Source organism: Cyprinus carpio, chromosome A5 (assembly GCF_018340385.1).
Source record: "Cyprinus carpio isolate SPL01 chromosome A5, ASM1834038v1, whole genome shotgun sequence".
Classification (NCBI taxonomy): Eukaryota; Metazoa; Chordata; class Actinopteri; order Cypriniformes; family Cyprinidae; genus Cyprinus; species Cyprinus carpio.
In genome coordinates, this window is record NC_056576.1 from 664,596 (window position 1) to 683,174 (window position 18,579).

General features: G+C 34.3%; 1 pseudogene; it reads right to left on the minus strand.

Moving 5' to 3' along the window:
- Nucleotides 1-2,796: 2,796 nt before the first annotated feature.
- On the minus strand, nucleotides 2,797-16,703 carry LOC122145115 (annotated as a pseudogene).
- Nucleotides 16,704-18,579: the final 1,876 nt, after the last annotated feature.

Genomic DNA, 18,579 nt, shown 5'->3' on the forward strand with positions numbered 1-18,579 from the left:
AAATGACTATATATACATATTTATATAAACTTAAATAATATTCAGTAAACTGAAAGAGTAGAAAAACTGATGGTAGCTCGATCGGGTTCTATGAATAACAACTAGGAGTGAATTATGATCTCAAATTCGGATAAAACTTTATCTGAATCAGTTCCATTGTTTTGATACAAACTTTATTTATCAAATGGAAAAGGCAAAGAACGGGTTTAATGTTTTTTGTGCCTAATCTAAATATTGTGAGGCCTGTAGTGGGAGACATACGGTGAATAATTGTGAAAAATGAACATTTAATTACGAAGAAGAGTTAATTTTTTAAGCTCATCTTTAAAAAGTTTCTTTTTTCTCTGCGTTTCTCTGGCTTACTCGTTTTCTCTTCATTTGCGACAGTCTCGCCAAAGCGAGGAACAGCTCTCTCAGGCGGCATATTTATTAAAAAAAAACCCTAAGGCCCCCGGCGGCCCTGACCACCCAATCCTCCAGGTCCCTCCTCCTAAAAAAAATCTTCCTCCTCCCTCTGCCACCTGAAAACGCCACCTATCTGAACGGGTGAAAAAAAAATGTAAAATTTTTGAAACCGCGCTTTAAAATGAAGCCTTTTTAAAATTAAAATAAGGAGAGATTATAATACCAGGGAGGGAGGACATTACCCCCCCCTAAAACCCTTCCAATTACTATGGAAGTAAAAACCTGCCTCTAAACCTATAACAAAAAAAATTTTTTTAAATTCTTCACCTTAAAAAATTATTAAATGTTGCAAGCATGCTGATTAAAAAATTTCCCATCTCAAGCGATAAATTTATGAGCGATTCAATATATACACGATAAACATTATAGACTACTCAATGTCTAAACATAGTTCACTTTGCATCCTTGCTGTTAAAATAAACATAGCCTATTTCACCATATTTCTGTTACCTTTTTTAAGTTTAACATTACGTCAGTTGGGAGATACAAGAATGTCTTTATGGCCATATTCAGTGAAATTAGTCACACAGTCTTCATTCTCTTGCGAAATAATTTTAGTTTGTACATATTATTTATTTTTAATTTCACGTTGAAAAAAACGGTCTTTGCACTGTAACTATTTTATTTTTTGTGTGTGTTTTTGCTGGACAGTAATGACAGAGAAGACCTACCTGTGTTCATACGGTGGGATAAAATCCTGAGAAAATAAAAAAAAATTTTAAATATATATGTATATATAAAAAAAAACCCATAAAAAATCTGTTGTACATGTCACATTTATTCAAGCTCACAAAAGTCATATCGATGTAAAACTGCCAGTAATTTATTTTCAAATGTCATTTACAATTTTTTTTCCTTTTATAATTTTTTTTTTCAACTATTTTATTGACCTTTCGAGTTTTATGTGAATTAAATAAAAATTGTAATTAAACCTAGCCTTCATCGCTTTACTGCAATGATGAGAAATTGATTATTTTCCAATGCATGTCAAAATTTGCAATTTTTTTAGCTTTATTATCAGTCATTTTAAATTGCAACACTGGGTTTGTTGCTTTTGGTATTATAAAAATGGGTTTTCAACGATTGTCATAATTACATAAACTAAAATTACTATATAATGTTTAATAAGTATTGGTTACTAACACTACCAGTCAACAAGTTTGGGGCTCGTAATAGTTTTATGCATATAATTTAATAATTATTAATATAATTAATATAATATTGATAAATTAATTTTTTATTAAAATGATTTCAATTGGACCAAAAAATGTAAATTTTATCAAAGATTTTCTTATTCAGATAAATTCTAATTCTTTGAACGTTGCTTATCATAAATAATTATGTAACTAAAATTATAAATATAAAACAGAACAAACTGATTTCAACATTTGAGAAAATTAAATAAAAATATCTTGAGCATGCAAATCAGCATATAAGAATAATTTCTGAAGGGATCTGTTGCTGCTGAAAATTCAGCTTTTCAGAACAGGAATAAACACCCATATAAAATGTATATAGTAGAAATTTTATTGATAAAATGTTATAATATTTCACAATTATTACTATTTTACTTATTTTTGATCAAATATACTGCAGCCTTGGTGAACATAAGACCCTCTTAAATTAATTTTTATTAAATATATTCTTACTAACCACAAACTTTTAAATGGTAGTGGTTATCCATTAATATAAATGTAGTTATTGTAATTCATGATTAGTAAAATGGTAAAAGAATCAACCTATGGTAAATTTGTTACCCAAAATTATTAGGTATTGCCAGAAGACTATGTTATTAGATTGTACGTTAATGACTGGTTTTAAAATAGTAAAAAATTGCTCTTACCTTGTTCTCTAGTCAGGCTCTTCAATCACGGCCAAGTTTTAAAAAATAATCATTTGTTTTTTTCCCTAGTTAAATCTACATTTTCTGCTTAAGACTAATTTGCACCCTTTGTTAATGGGAAAAGGGTTGTGTTTGTATTTAACATCTCTTCCTTCCCTTCTTACCCTCATTCCTCCCCATACTGTTTTAAAACATGAGAGTCAATTTTTTTTTTATAGTACATTTCTTCACATAAAATTTTATCGTGGGAGCGATGGAAGCACAGGATCCTACCTCATCTCCCCCCTCCTTCCAAAACTCATCCTAATGCTATAAAATCCATCATAATTTTTCCTCTATTATCCTGTTGTGCCCACGCACTCATACCATGCATGAACGTCCCTGCACCAACACTCCAGGGGTATGCGTTTTCAACTGATAAAAATTTCTGCCTCATTCAAATCATCACCATCATCTAATAGAAAGCACATACCTTCAGGCTCGTGTCTTCACTCCCCGGATGCAATGCTCTGGGCTTTTCTGCTGCTGCTTCTGCTCACTAAAATCTCTTCAGGATGTTGTAACGCAAGATACGTGCTCTGAAGAGTAGAATAGAAGAAATACCAAAAATTAATGAAACACTGAGATGTAAAATGGTTTTTGAATAGCTTGGTCACTTTAAAAAAAATTATTACATAAATATTTAGATGAATGTTCTGTTGTCTCTGGATGTTTGCATGCGCATTTTGGGCCTTGTTTATGCCAGGTTTTTTTATGCATTGATCTGACAATTAAATGAAACAATTTGGTTACTTTTACCCTAACACAAGTTAACAAAGACATACCATTCAAAAGTTTGGTGTATGGTAAGGTTTTTTTTTTTGGTTATTTTGCATTATTTTTGTATTTGAAAAGTCTCTTATGTTCACCTAAAATTTTGTTTGATTCCCCCAAAAAATACAGTAAAATTGTGAAATAATAGTACATAATAAAATATTATTCTATTAAAAAATAATTATTCCTGTCCTAGCATAAGCTTGAATTTTCGCAGCCTTAGTAAAAAAACTTCAGTGCCCGTGATTTTTAGAAATCGTTCTAATATGCTGAATGGTGTCCAAGAAAAACTTTATTTTGGACTAATATTGGAAAAATTTTTGTAATTCTGAATGCAGGTTTTTCAGGATTCATATAATTTAAATTTTCTGCATTCTGCTAAATGTATAATTACATTTTAGCTAAAATAAAAAAAAAAATTGAACGGTAGTGTAAAACAGTATGTCTCATTTAGAGTCACCTGAGGATTGGAATTTTGCCAAGTGTAACACTATATTGTGTATGAAATAGAATCTGCAGTGCGTACATCGGGCATTATTAAAGATAATCGATTATAAATTGTTTTTAACAAAAAAATAAAATATGTAATGATCAATAAGTAAACCTGAATAAATGCATTTTTAACATACTTTTGTGCAAGGATTACGTGTGGAGAGCATATACGCATAAAAAAGTGAATGGGAGCATGTCATTTAAATTATTCTGACCTGATTGTGGCAGTTCTCCAAGCATCATGACTGGTGTGCATGACAAGAATAAAAATCGTTAAGTACGAATTTAGTATATGTCCCAGGTCAGGTGATGAGGCTGGATCTGATACCCCTTACACATTAATGCCTTTGGCACGCGAACTCATGGCTCCAGTGAAGCTGTAAATATCTAAAATAAAATGCTTTACTACACTATGAAGGAATACACTGATAGTTGAAGTTGTATAAGTCCTGAATTTAACCCCTTAAGGACACACAAGTTTGTTTACTTTTAATTTTAGTGACTATTTGCTAGTCCATTGTTAAAAAAACAGATGAATTACCAATAATTTAAAAGTGCATTCAAAGGTACATTTGTAAAACCTAACTACAATGCTGTCTGTTAACATTTTTAAAAACAAGGTGTTTTTTCATGTGGACGGCCCCCAAATTTTTAGTAGCATTACTACAGTGTTGTCACAACGAAAAAAAAAACCATAAAAATATGCTGATTGGTAAAATTTTCAGGCAACATTCGTATTAAATCAAATTGAATTTTCGTTCTAATGCTTAAATTTGTTATGGAAACTGTGATAAATTTTAAATTTATGAATAAAATAGAATAGTTAAAATTTCATATACTTTTTTTTTATTTAAAAACTCGTATTTTTTTAATAATATTTACAAAAAAAAAGTCTTTGCTTATCACGTTTTGGTAAATGTAATACATCTTGCAGTATTATATTTTTTTAAAAATAATAATGACCCTAATCTTTTAAAAATTTAAATGTTGCAATAGTGTACATACTCATTTTTTGTTTAACTGGTTAGTACCATTTTTACCTTAATAATGTTAGCATCCAGCAAAAAAAAGCCTAATGTAAAACAGTGGCCAGCCCTATTTGTCTTATGGAGGAAAGTAATTTAATATAGACCTTTCAAAAATAATGTTCACATTGTTGTTGAAAACTTAAAACGCTAAATTAAATATAATAGAAATTAGCGTAGGCTCCAAGTTTAAAGATTGAGTAATAATAATTATTTGTAATGCTAACCTCATGTTTCAAAATGATCACCTTGTGGCTGCTAAATAAAGATTGCCCTTTAATATCTAATGTAAAAAAAGGCTAAAGCTTGCTTGTAATACAAAATTGACCATTCAATTAAATTGCGAATTGTTCAGTAATAAAAATTATAAGAACGCACAGACTTAATGTTTTTATTTCTAAATGCAATCACTTAAATTTCATTGTGGTTTTGTGTCTCTTTTACTGTTATCCTTTCCTGTCCCTTTAGGGCCTCCAAATTGACACGCGGCAGGTGTTTGATGGTGACTATGATAACACTGTCAACGAAATTTGATTAGACGATCAAAATTAAAACGTAATGTATTTTTTCTTTTAAATTCATTGAATAGACTCCTGGCCAAATTTCTGTCACAAACAAAGCCAGCCCTTTTTTTTAAATCTAAAAATAAGAACTGCCTTGTTCCCGCCACTTTTATTGTAGTAAAGTGAGGAAACCAAAACTGAGCTCTTAACAGGCATCAGTACATTTTAGTAATGTTACTATTCTAAACCGCATTAATATCATACCCTGAAAGTTATTGGTTCAATAGGCTTACTATCAATAAACCTGTCCTCTCTGGCGCAAGCAAAAATACAGACGCTCGTAGAGATTAAAATTTTGCGCAGCATGGCGTTCTGGATAACAAGAGACAGCGGCTTTTACCTGAGCTGGTAATGATCTAGTCCGAAAGTGTGATTAAAAAACCCCAATATCTGCCCAGCATTTGAAGACGTCATCCGTTAAATTTTAAAAAAAGATCCAAGAACATCAGCGAGCTGTGAGGGACTGCGCATTAAGAACAAGCAGAAGAGGTGAGATTGCCGTTCTAATAATCAAACATCTCCATTCATATTTCTTCCTGTCATACTTTGGCAGCAATAAATATGAGGTCATTTAATCCCTGTAAATTCCTTTTGTTACACAATCTTTATTTTATAGGCCTATTTTTAACAACTTTCAAAATGGGATATTGTGCACCATTCCCATGTAATTAGGGTACAAATTATTTTCGCATCACTTCATTTATAGTGGATAGTTGACCAAAAAAAAAATTTTGTATAAAATATTTTCATGTCATTCCAAAACCCGTATGATCTATTTTAATAAAAGGAAAAAATTTTAGATTTAGATTAATTTTAAGAATTGTATATTTATTTTTTATTTTTTGTTGGACAGAAATGGACAGTCTAAATCAATGGGAATTGAAACTCTTTGGTAAATTGGAAACAACATTACTTTTTAATAGTATACACTTGTACGCAAATTTTAAAGAACAGAAAGTAAACTTTTTATATAGCGGCAATGATGGGATAAGTAAATAGAATTAAAATTTTTTTTTTTTGGGGACCCACTACACATGTAGAGACACAAAATCCATGTTTTAGTGTGTGAGACTTTTATTTATATTTCAGATGAAATCTAACCATAATTATGACAAAGGTTAAGCACTTTTTAGCTTATTTTTTGGCCTTTCCAGCCTTTACATTCTAGCTGTTACCAACACTGGACCACTATACACATTTGACATAATTTTTGAAATGTAATTGAATATTAATATATAAATTTTTAATATAGTAAAAAAAAAAAAAAAAAAAAAAAATTATATTATATATTTTATATATATTATATATATTTTAATAATATATATATATATTTTTCATAAACTTTCTGCAGCAAATAAATGCCAAATAAACAAATTTACACAAATTACTGCAAATCAATTCAAAACAATATAAAAAAAAATGAAAAAAAAAGCAAAAAAAACCAAAAATAACCCATAAACAGTCTTAATCCTAGATTTTAGTTTTTAAACTGGCTGTGTCACTGAGTGATTTTTGTAGTTTAGACATTTTTGTAACTTATTTATATCAGATAGATTTATAATTTTTAATTTTAATTTTTTTAATATATATATAAAAATAGAAATCTTTTTTAAAATTTTGTCTTTCTGTCAATTTTGTGTATTGCAGAAAAAAAGTTTATTTTTTTTTTTTTTAAAAAACTTTTGACCCCAAACCCTTTTTTAGTATAGTAATTTTATAATAAATATATTAAAAAAAAAAAAAAAAAAAAAAAAATTCCAATTTTAGCCTTTTTTTTACCCCCTTTCCCGAAAGTGCCGTTTTAAAATCATTTTTTCCCCCCATTGAAATTTGTTCCCCCCATTATACTTCTCCCTTTTTTGTCTGTTTTCAATGTTTTGTCATATTTTGGGGGCTGGCTTTTTGGGGGGGCCCGCTCTGTTGGGTCGATCTGTCTCTTTCCCCCCAGTACACCATGTGAGCAGGGGGAGGTCCCGCTTGACACATTGGGGTTTTTTCAGCCTCTGGGTGCCTTTGGGGGGGCAAGCCCGTCTCCCATGCAGTCCCTCGGCCTAAGAGCTCCCCACAGTCAACCCCAACAACCCCGCCCTGGTACTTGGCCCCGTCCCCGCCCACAGGCCCGGTCTCCCCCACCCTTTTTCTAATTTCAAAACCCCATTACTGGACATGAATGGAATATCCCTGATTAGTATGTCTAATGCTAAAGGGCTTGGTCATTTTTATTGTTTTCTAAACTGCACTATTTTTTGGGGGAAAAATTTGGGTTTTGGGTTTGCATTTGGTTCTCTTTTGGGAAAAAGGTTTTGTACGGGAAATCCATTAACTTTTAACTTTTTTTTTTGCACGGGTTTTGTTTTCTTTTGATTGCAAAACAAGCTGTGTGATTTTCAAGATATTTTTCGATTTAGTGAAGGACATCAAGCCCAGTTATTTTAAAACAAGTTTTATTCTCTTAAAAATGTAAAAGCACTGGGGATGCATCATGTCTGTCTCCCTGCCAATAATGTTTCAAACCCAAAACTGCAGTTTATTTATTTTTTTTTTTTTTTGGGGGGGGGATTTTGCCAAAATTTTAAAAAAATTTTAGCTTTACTGCAACAATTATAAAAAATTTAAAACCCCCTGTATCCATTTTATTTTCTATCGTAACTTTTCTGTGGGAAGTTTGTGAGTGGGGAAAAACACAAAATTCAACAAAAGGGATTTTTTAAAAAACAGGGAAAAAATCTGTATAAAATCCCAATTGTTTGGGCAAAATGTTTTTCCCCTGAGGTTTTAAATTTCCGCCCTTTTAAAGGCCCCTTAACCCCCAAAAACAAAAAAATTTAAAGATAAACCCATTAGCATTTCCAACAAAAATCACGATAATGTTTTTTATTATAAAATATGCCTTTCAGGGTTTTTTTGTCTGCTGCTTTTTTAAATGTCAAAAAATTTAAAACCCGGTTTTATTTGATTTGGGTGGTTTTATTTTTTGAAAGTTTTTTTTTTAAATGATTCCAAGGGAAAAAATTCTTGGTATAGTAGGGAAACTTTTTAAAAATATACCTTTTTTGTTACAGGGTTTTAAACCTTTGGGTTTTAAAGGGGCCTTTTAAAACGTTTCTTCTATTTTGTCTGTGGATAGCTTTATTTTCATTTTTCAAAACCTGTGGTTTTTTTTTGAGTTTTAATACAGGGCTATTTTTTTTCTCCTCCCTAGTTTTTAATGGGGCAGAAAAAGAATTAAGGGGGTGTGAGTGAAAAAAGGGGGGCCCCGTTCCCCAAGGTGTGCAATCTCTCTAACACCCTTTAAAAAAAATGGGAATAAAAATTGTAGGGTGTTTTTTGTTTTTTTTTGGGGCGTTTTAAATTGGCCCCAAAAAATATTTTTGGGCACTTTGGGGGCGGGGGAACCTTTTTTTTATCAAATATTATTTAAAACTATTTAAATATAAAGGATATTATTTGGAGTAGGGGGTAGTGGTAGTAGTAACATTTTACTAAAATATTAATAAATTTTTTAAGAGGTGCTTCCAAAAATGGCCATAAAATTTTTTTGTGTAGTATTTTTAGTGTTGCCTTTAAAAACTATAAAAAGTCTAACTGTATTATTTCGTATTTTCACCTTTGTCAACCGGGACCCCGCTCTGGACGGGGAAGGCTCTTTACGATTATTAAACATCCACCAAAAACCCGGGGCAGAGTGAGTGCAAGAAAGGTTTTCCTTGGGAGCAGCCCCGCAGCGACCCGCGTTGGGGAACCCCGTGGTCTCCAGTGCGCTTATGACCCTCGCAAAAGGTGTAAGCAAACTTTTTACCATTAAACCCCCCAAAGGAAAACCCCCTGATCCGGTTTTTTACCCTATGTTATTTTACCAGTAATTATTGGGTATGTCACATGATTTTTTTTTTTTTAATCTAAGGTGTATTTGCATGTTTTTTTTTTAATTGAAGGTGTCTGTTATCAGTGTTTTTTGGCTTTTAAAACCCCTAAGGGAAAACCTGAAATGTCTCAAAGGGTTTGTTAAGTACGTGTATTTTTTTGGGCCTGTGAAAGTGGGCAGGTTTAGTGTGGGGGATTTAGAGAGCGAGAAGAATGAATAGAAATGAGCAGCAAATCACGTACTAAATATTCAGTAAATGTCCTGACTCTTTGCATATTCTAAACATTTAGTTCATTATTGTGGTTGTCTGTTTTTTTTAAATGTTAATCAAGCCTATTTTTCGTAATCTCATTTAAATCTAAAATGTATAAAATAATTTTTGTACAAAACATTCAGTTATTGTGGTCAGGTGGGCCCAATTTTAAATACGGTACAATAAACTTGTATTATAAAGAAAAATATATAAATAAGTTTTAAAAAGATCCCCAAAATGTTAAATATTTTTTTCTCAGTTGAAGAAACCAGGTGGCGGTAAATTCAGATTTACAGTTGCATTAAAGAAAAAAATATATAAGTGGGGGAAATGGTAATTACCTTAGTTTAATTATTTTTTTATCAGTATTTGGAGGTCACAGTACAGTTTAATGACATCTTTTTTTTTTCAATACACTGCAGATGAAAACCTCCACCAGCCCGAGGGCTGTTTGTGATGGGTTAGGTGTGTGTGTGTTTTTTTTAAAGGGCCCTCTTATCGTACATTCAGTTCAGTGTTGGGCAGCTCTTTACTTTTCAGATCGTTTTATTTTCCCCTTTAAGTATTTTGTTCTAACCTGGTCAGGTTAGTCTTACCAAACAGTTGTGCAGTGCACCGGGGTTTGCTCAGTGTTATTAGAGCTTGGAGTCAGCGACTTGCAGCTCAGTGTTAAAGGAGTGTTTTTAGTGTTTGTAGTTTTTCAGATGAACTGGTCTTCCACTCATTAATGTTATTGCTATGCCTGTGGTTAAGAAGAAAATGTGTTCTTTATTTTCAAATAAACGTAATTTATAATTTTGAGCTTCACTGATGCCCAGGGATTTTGTTAATATCAGAAACTGAGTCATATAAATAAAGTGAAAGTAAAAGACCCAAACCTCATCTCAAATTATTTCTACTATCAAAAGCTCTACTGTTCTTCTTGTTCTTTTTTCTGCTCATGATTTTAAAAAACATTTTGTAAGCGAAAAAATACATTCTCTCTTAACTCCAGCTTATTGTTCATTGACTACTTTATAAGTGTACTGCATGCCATGTAATGTTTATCTCACCCCAAAGTGTAAAGTCAATCAAAATATTTAGAGCAGGTCCTGTTAAAGATCTCTTTCCCTGCTTCAACTCCTCAGCCAGAGTGGTGTTTATTGCTGGTGTGGGAATATACTGATGTTGGCTAATTGTTACGGGAAAATAAAATTCAGATTTTGTTACAGAAGTGCAAGCCAAAATACTTGGATTATTGTATTGTTTTTATCAGCTGCTTGACTTTATTCTGACGGCACCCATTCACTGCAGGTGAGCATCCATTGGTGAGCGTTTATGTAATGTTAAATTTCCAAGTGTTCCATCGAAGAAACAAACTACCTACAACTTAAGATGGCCTGAGGGTGAGTACAAGATTAAGCAATTTTTCATTTTTGGGTATTCCATGATTTAATTAGCGTCAGTCATGGCATTTTTTATCTTAAAACTGATATGCATTATTTAACACTATAAATGTAAAACACTATAAAATGTTTTTAAACTCCAGAATAAAGTGTCAGTCAAGAACACAAATGTAATACTTAATTTTATAATTTATTCTAGTCAGTATAAATATAATATAAGTAAATTCTTCTCACTCATTTTTTATTTAATTTTTTTTACGCTATATTATTACTTTTGCACATTGCTGTCCAGTTAAAAATTTTAATTATATATGAATGCAGGTGACAATGGATAACGTTTTATTGAAACCCTTGTCAAATCTATACAAAACAATCTACATATAAAAAAACAGACCTACATGCAAACCTCTCAGCACTAGTGCAATGGAAATTTGAGGTTTAAAAGTTAATCTATACACCATTTATGGAAACCATAATGTAAATCATAAACGTAAATTAAAAGCATCTCTGAGGGAGAACCTGGTTGTCATTTAACCACAAAAGTGGCCGAGATCAACATGGACATGGATATCCCCAATTCTTAATGAAAAAATAAATGCATCTGAAAGGGGATGTGGCACAAAGACTCTTCCCTGTGAAGTGCTCTCATGTCCCATGCTGACCCGAGGGGTCTGCTGTGTATCTGCCATGGTGAAAAAATAGATCCAGTTATTATATTACACTGCACTTCTCAAATCTAATTTCATATGATTTAATTCTACACTTGAATCTTGACTCACCCCTCTCCTTGTGTAGCCCTGTCGAATCATTTCTCCTCTGTCTCAGTACGAAGTTCCTCCTCCTGCTGTCTAAGCTCCTCCTTCTCTTGTAGTTCTTCTTGCTCTTGTCGTCGCTGCTCCTCCCACTGTTCCTTGCGTCTGTGCTCCACCTGTTGGGACGAATACATCAGTTGAAGACATCTATATAACCAAGTAAATCTACAAAGTAGTGTTAACTCTATCCAGACCTGTGCATTGATCTCCTGCATGCGAGCTGTGCGGGCTACCTCCTGCTGCTCCCTCTCCTGGCGTAGGGTGAGTCTCTCTTGTTCCAGCTGCTGGATGAGCTCTTCTCTCCTCTGCAGAGACTCCTCCCTTGCCAGCCTGTTCTCCTTCATTCGTTCCTCCAACTGCTGTTGACGTCCTGTCAAGACCTTCCAAACATTGATTAAAAATATATCATAGCATCCAAACGCACTCTAACTGTCAGCTATTTAACCACATTTCTTAAAAATGTACATACTATGAATTATATTATCATTACATAACTGTATAATTTAAAGATAAGGTGATTCATTTATCTGCCATTGCAAAAATAATGACTGTTTTCAAACACAGAGGTCCACAAAGGCTATAAAATAAGTTATGATTTCAATAAAATAAAATAAAATAAATAAACCAATCATCTTTAAAGGGGTATTATCATACATTTTTTAACCTTATTTTATACACACTAACAAAACACTATCAAAGGTTTATGGTAAGTACAAATTTATTTAGTTTTGAATAAACAGTGCATTAAAATTGGTCAAAAGTGTCAGTAAGGAAATTTAAGATGTTACAAAAGGATTCATATTTCAAATAGCCCTATCCTTTTGAATGTGTAATATTTATCAAAATCTGGAGCAAAAAGTATAGCGGTTTCTGGCCAAAATTAGTTAATCACAACTGTTTTAATATTCCTTAAAATAAGAAATGATTCTTTTTTCATGTCACTACCGAAAGAGTGGAGCAATTCAGCTTTGCAATCACTAGGAAACAAAGTATATTTTGAAGAGTATGCAAACAAAATATATATATATATATATATATATAGTATATATATAGAGTATAGATATATATATATATATATATATATATATATAAGCAAGTAATTATTATTTATATATATATATATATATATAAGTATTTCACAATATTACTGATCAAATAAATACAGCCGTAATTAACATAGGAGACTTTATACCAATCATTTGAAAGATAAATGTGTATATAATAGTAAAAGTTTTTGGGCATAAAAATTGATTTTCCATGAGAGCTATTTTTCCGCACCTCTCTCTGACTTCCAACCATTAAATAATTTATTTTGCTGTTATGACTTTCATGTATGTGAAATGATATTTGCAATTTACTTGCTTAGCTGAGGGTTTGAGAAAGTCATATACTAATATATATTCATCTGTCTGGCGTCAGCAAGTTCAGAATGAGTCTGGGGACAAAATATCTATACTACTTATTTCTCAAAAAGATTAAGGAAAATTTCACATTATTTGACCTCTTTAAAAAATAAGCAAAGCTTATAAAATTATCTACATGAGGGGTTTTGTGGGTACAGAGCACTGCTGAAGGGGTTTCAAAGAAAACCATGCAGCTTGGAGCATGCGACTTTACTGAATGCCGTTGGCCATCAGCCTCCAGGCATGCCTGGCTGTCTCACCTCCTGCGTGCATGAGTCTCTGTCTAGCTCTCCTCTCTTTCTCCCACTCTGCCTCTCTCTCTCTCTTCTCCCAAACACCGCTTGAGCTTCCTCCCTGCAGGCGCAAACAAAATCTATGTAGCAAATTGACGCGGGGTTACAAAACCTTACATTTTTCTTCCAAGTTCTTAACAAAACATTCTGACTATACTCACTGACATAAAAATATCAAACTCTGCCTCCTCTCTCTTCCTCCAGCTGGAGCTGTCCTCGATGACTCTCTTCATCCAGGCGTGGCATCAGCGACAGCTCCTCTCTCTCCTGGCTTTTCTCTCCAGTTTCCCCTCCGCTCTTCCACTTCTCCCCTCCAGCAGCGCTGCCGGGATCTGCCCAGTCTGCCTCCTGGTGGACAGGAAAGGTATTGCGGTCACTCAGTCAGAATAAATTATGTTCAAGCTTTGATGCAAGAATCTTCAGTTTTTTGAGGTAACTCACCAGTTCCTTCCCTGCACCTGCTGTGCTCTCCCTTTCGCTGAGCACGGTACTGACCAGGTCAGGAAATGCCTGTGGAGGCGAAGGGAGGCAGTGGCTTTACTAAGCTACGGCAGAATAAATTAATCCTCGTTTAGTATTCTTTATATACTATTCTATTTGTATTAACATTTCAAATTAACTTTTATACTTTTAGTTTTCATTTTAATTGTAGTTACATGGTTTTCTCTTTTTTTGTTGTCATTTTTTTAATTTCAGATAATTTTTGTAATTCACTATTTATTTTTTCAGCAAAGGGTACCAAGGCATCTAATTTTCATTTAGTTGTTTTCATCTAATATTTATATTGTATTTCAAATTTATTTAAATGAACATCCATTTTTAACATTTTGTTTAGTTGACATTTTTGCAGAAGAAATAAATCCCTCAATTTGTCTAAATATTTACCCAAATTCAGTTTTCCTCCTGCTTTCCTCCTCCTCTTCCTTCTATCCCCCTACTTCTCAAGCTCCCAGCGTTGAGACATTAGAGCCTCCTGTTCTGCTTAAGACGCTCCCGCCTGGAACAGAAAAAAAATGGAATAAAAGCCTTACATTTGTGCAAACTACAGACCTTGAAAAGTTTCATTTTCTTGGACAAAAAAATAAAAATAATATATATATATACATACACACACACACACACACACACACATATTAATAAACACTTTAATGTGTTTGTTATTTGTCACATGGTTGTTGTTGTAGCAATGCATTACAAGTATAATCTATTTTACAGTAATTTCATACTTCCTGTTCCCGTTTGAGTCTTTCCCTCTGTTTACGGAGATCTTCAGCTCGCTTCTTTTCCCCTTGTCTTCTCTTCTCCTCTTCTTTTCATTCTTTCCAGAGCCTCACGTCTTGTCCTCTCATACTCATTCTCAAAACGCCGTTTCTCCTCCTGAGTTCTCTCCATCACCTGAATGTTACAGAACAGAGTTACATTTAAATGCGATAACAGTAAAGAACACTGGCCATGTTAAACAAACAAAAAAAAGTCAATTTCTCAAAAAAAAAAAAAAATGAAATGTCCTTCTTCTCCAAGGACTCAGCTACTCTTATTTGTACACAAAAATTCAAGATGTTAAAGTTACATGATGCTCAACTGGTATGCATGAGCCAACATGGCGGCACTGGCATTTAACACCTCCTGTGAACGTCTCACCTGTTTTTTCTCCTGCTGTTGAACCTGCCACTGGCTCACAATGTGATCTTTGTGCAACTCTGACTCCACCTGTACACACAAACATTAGAGACACTGAGATGTCTGATTAAACAATGCTCCAGAAGTGGTTGCGTGTGTTCGGAACCAAATCCCGAGCTCAGAGTTACAGATCAGTCATTGAAGAAACACATCACTTGCCCTATTAACTTACAGTCGTGTCTGGTTCTTGATAAAAAAGGTTTATTTCATTGCAGGAATTCTACTCCCCTCTCAGCTTTTTATTTGCGATTTTATTTGAGGTAAATCTATATAAGAATCTTGCTGACAGTTCTGTATATAAATTCATCATAAAAATGTGTTTACTTACAAATGGCCTCTTAATAATACTCATAACTAACTTACACATCAAAATTTCTGCTTGAGACTCTTTTCCTGATATTTGACTGACCTTCCGCAGTCCTGGGTTGTTCTGCTTCCAGTGTTCCCTCAGCAGCTCCTGTGCAAGCTTGAAAAATAAAATAAAAAAATCAATCAGACACTTTCAACTGTATAACAGAACATAATTTTAAGACAAGCATTCATACTGTACATTTTTCCTCCTCTCTTCTCTGGCAGACCGGAGGGCATCTGTTTTTCCCACTAGCTGTCTGGGCGAGGGGGGTCCCCCCCCCCTCTGTCCCTTATAGGCCGAAACAATTTTTTTTTGGAAGGCCTTCGGCCCCCCCAGCTTGGGTCTCCTCTCTGGTTTTCCCTGGAAGCCAAAATTAAACCCTCCCAGGACGCATGTCCCCCTTCGTTTTCTCCAGTTTCCCCGCGCTACTACATCATTCCTTCCTCCCCTCCCTTCCCCTTTTTCTTTCCCTCTGGAAAAGCTTGAACTACCTACAACCCGCCAAAGGAAGACCGTAGTTATGTTGTTTACTAATTTTGATTTTGATACAGAACATTGGCCCCCTTTCCATCCATTGTTATGCAAAAGCCAAGTTTCATGATGATATAGGATTTTTTTCATTCGGAGGATAGTTGTTTAATCAGCCAACGGTATTAGTAAGTTGAAGCAGGCAGGAGTGCGCAAGAGGATATTCATATAAAAGGAATACAGTTTAATTTTAAAATCTAATAAACCACTAATTCCCAAAATCTTTTGTTGTTCACATTAAACCCCTCCCTTTAACTCACTGTCTTTACTGATGAATCCCTATATTTAAATTAATAAAGGCGTTGACAAAAGATTTGTTACGTTCTCAGACAGTAGGGCTTAATAGAGTGAAGTCCAAAAAAGGCCCCACTTTCCAACTGTTCAAATGTAATTAACTTTTAATGAATGACTTATTATTCATAGTGGTATTAAAATTGTAATAATGCTGTTTTGTAAGCTAACTGAAATGTTATTGATGTTTGACAAACTTGGCGGAAAAAACCTGGTCACATAGACTGATCCAGAACAGGACCATGGATGTGTGGCTGAAAGTGTGTCCTCAGTTTTAATAGACTTTTTGTTGCATAGCTCCCAAACAAACACAGGGAAAATAATTGGGAAACAAATTTCATCACCCCGAGCCCCAGACAGAATTTCCACCATATAGTACCCTGCTGCTGGAAGGACCCACTGCCGTGAGGGCTCCACTTGGCGCCTTTTTATAAATTAAAGTTGGCCTGCTCGCTGTGCGGGACCTCTGGAGGGGCTGAATCTATACTGGAGAAGGTTGGCCAGCTTGGGCCCACTGGCCGTTGCCCCTCAGCGAGCCCTCCCTGCTCCCGCTGCCGCCACCGCTTGCCTCCTTCCCCCAGAGCCGCCACCACGACCCCGCCAAATGCGCTTGAAAGCCCGTCCCGGGTTTACAGCCCATGGAGCGGCAGTCGCAGAGTTTTTTTTCAGTTTTTCTGAAGCTTTTAATGATAGACCTCCGACCCTGCCCAATCACTGAAAGCCCAGTCAGGTTTTTAATGCCCAACAAATGGCTGTGTATTAGCAAAAAATGTGATTTACTGCAGAAATGGACCATGCTTCTAATGCCCATTGCCTTTTTTGATGCCTAACTGTAACCGTGTAATCCGATGACAACTGCAAAAGAAAAGTAAAAAAATAGGCCTCTGCTTGCCGAACTACATCCTGTGTTTTGACATTAAACGCTTGGAAAGCTTTGTGAATTTACCACACCTGGAGGCGTTTGAGCCTTTCCCTTGCCGGCTGTTCTTTTTTTTTTGTGTTTTCCTAATTTCAACACATAATTAACTATCGAAAAGCAAAACCCTGGTAGTTAGGAGGAAAGCAGATAACGACCGCCTTTTTAACAAAACCCCACCGAAGAAGAAGCGATATCACTGTTTGGTTTCCGGCGACCAAGCTTTACTTTCCTGGTTAACCCTACGATCGCGTAGTGAGGGGAGTACAAACAGTTACTGAGTTGACAGAGCGAAGGGAATAAACTGTGGGATAGTTCATACACGGATTTTTGTTAAGCCCGTCGGAATAGAATATATCCACATCAAAAACTCTACAGTAGCAGATGTGTGTAAGAAAACAATTAGTAAAATCCAAAGTGTTTGTCTCCCCCCAATATGTTTTTACAAAACAGAAATTATAAGCCTATAAAATGATAAGTCCTTCTGACAAATGAGTCAGAAAAATACATGTAAAAAAAAAAATGCCAGGCAATTCTCATCCGTGTGGCATGGGGTTTCCCCCCTTTCACAGAAATCAAACGGCAGAGTTTGGATTCCCTTTTTTTTCCCAATAAATTATAAAAAGTATTAGTGCTAATAAAAATTAAGCTAGTCAAAAAACCCAAATTCCCAGCCATTGGCCAGTTGTTCAAAAATGGTCAAAATGCACTTACAAGTCCTTATAAACAATGTTGCACTATGCCTAACTGATTTAATCTAAAATAGCGTAATTTGAATGATACTAACATGATTTGTGGGTCCCATGTCCCCCCCCCATTTATAAACACCGTTGGGACAAGTATGTTTTCAAAAGCATCCCACAAAGCCTTGTTAAAATACTTTATAATTTTCAGACATGCGTGGCCCTTCCACGTAATATTAAGAGGAGGTTTTCAGGGGTTAGGCTTATTCCTAAAAATGATCAAGATCTGCAGTGAAGGTGGACCCATAACACCTCCTTTGCTTTTTAGAAGGATTAAAATTAATTAAAATGATGGCAGCAAATAAAGAGAGGAGACAAGACTTCTGGGTCATTGTGGGTTAAACTGGGGTGGTGCATTAAACAGTGCTATGTGAATGATTAATGGTGCCAGATTAATCGTGCATAATCGTCATGCAGAAAGGACTCTCCGCTTCACCTCTAAGTCCCGTAAGAGGGTAAGGATCATTTTAATTATTAACAAAATGTGCCCCTTAAACTTTCAGCAAAGATTCAAAAAGGGAGCTGCGTTGATAATTTATAAAATTAATTTATACATCCACAAAGAAGCCAGTTGTGATGAAAAAAGAGAAAAAACACTTTTAGAAAAAAAGAAACGAAAAGGAAAAAAACACCTTTAGAGATTCACGATGGCATTACCAGTCTTGTATTTAAATGGTCAGCCAACAGCGGAAATCTTTTAATACGCCTACAGCAAACACAATAGCGAAGTAACATTACAGAGAACTGGTTTTTCAATATTTTACTTCACTATTTATCAGCATTTTGCACAGACCATAATCATAAATGGACCGGACATCGCAACACATAAATCCTATAAAAAGGTTTTTTTTTTTTTT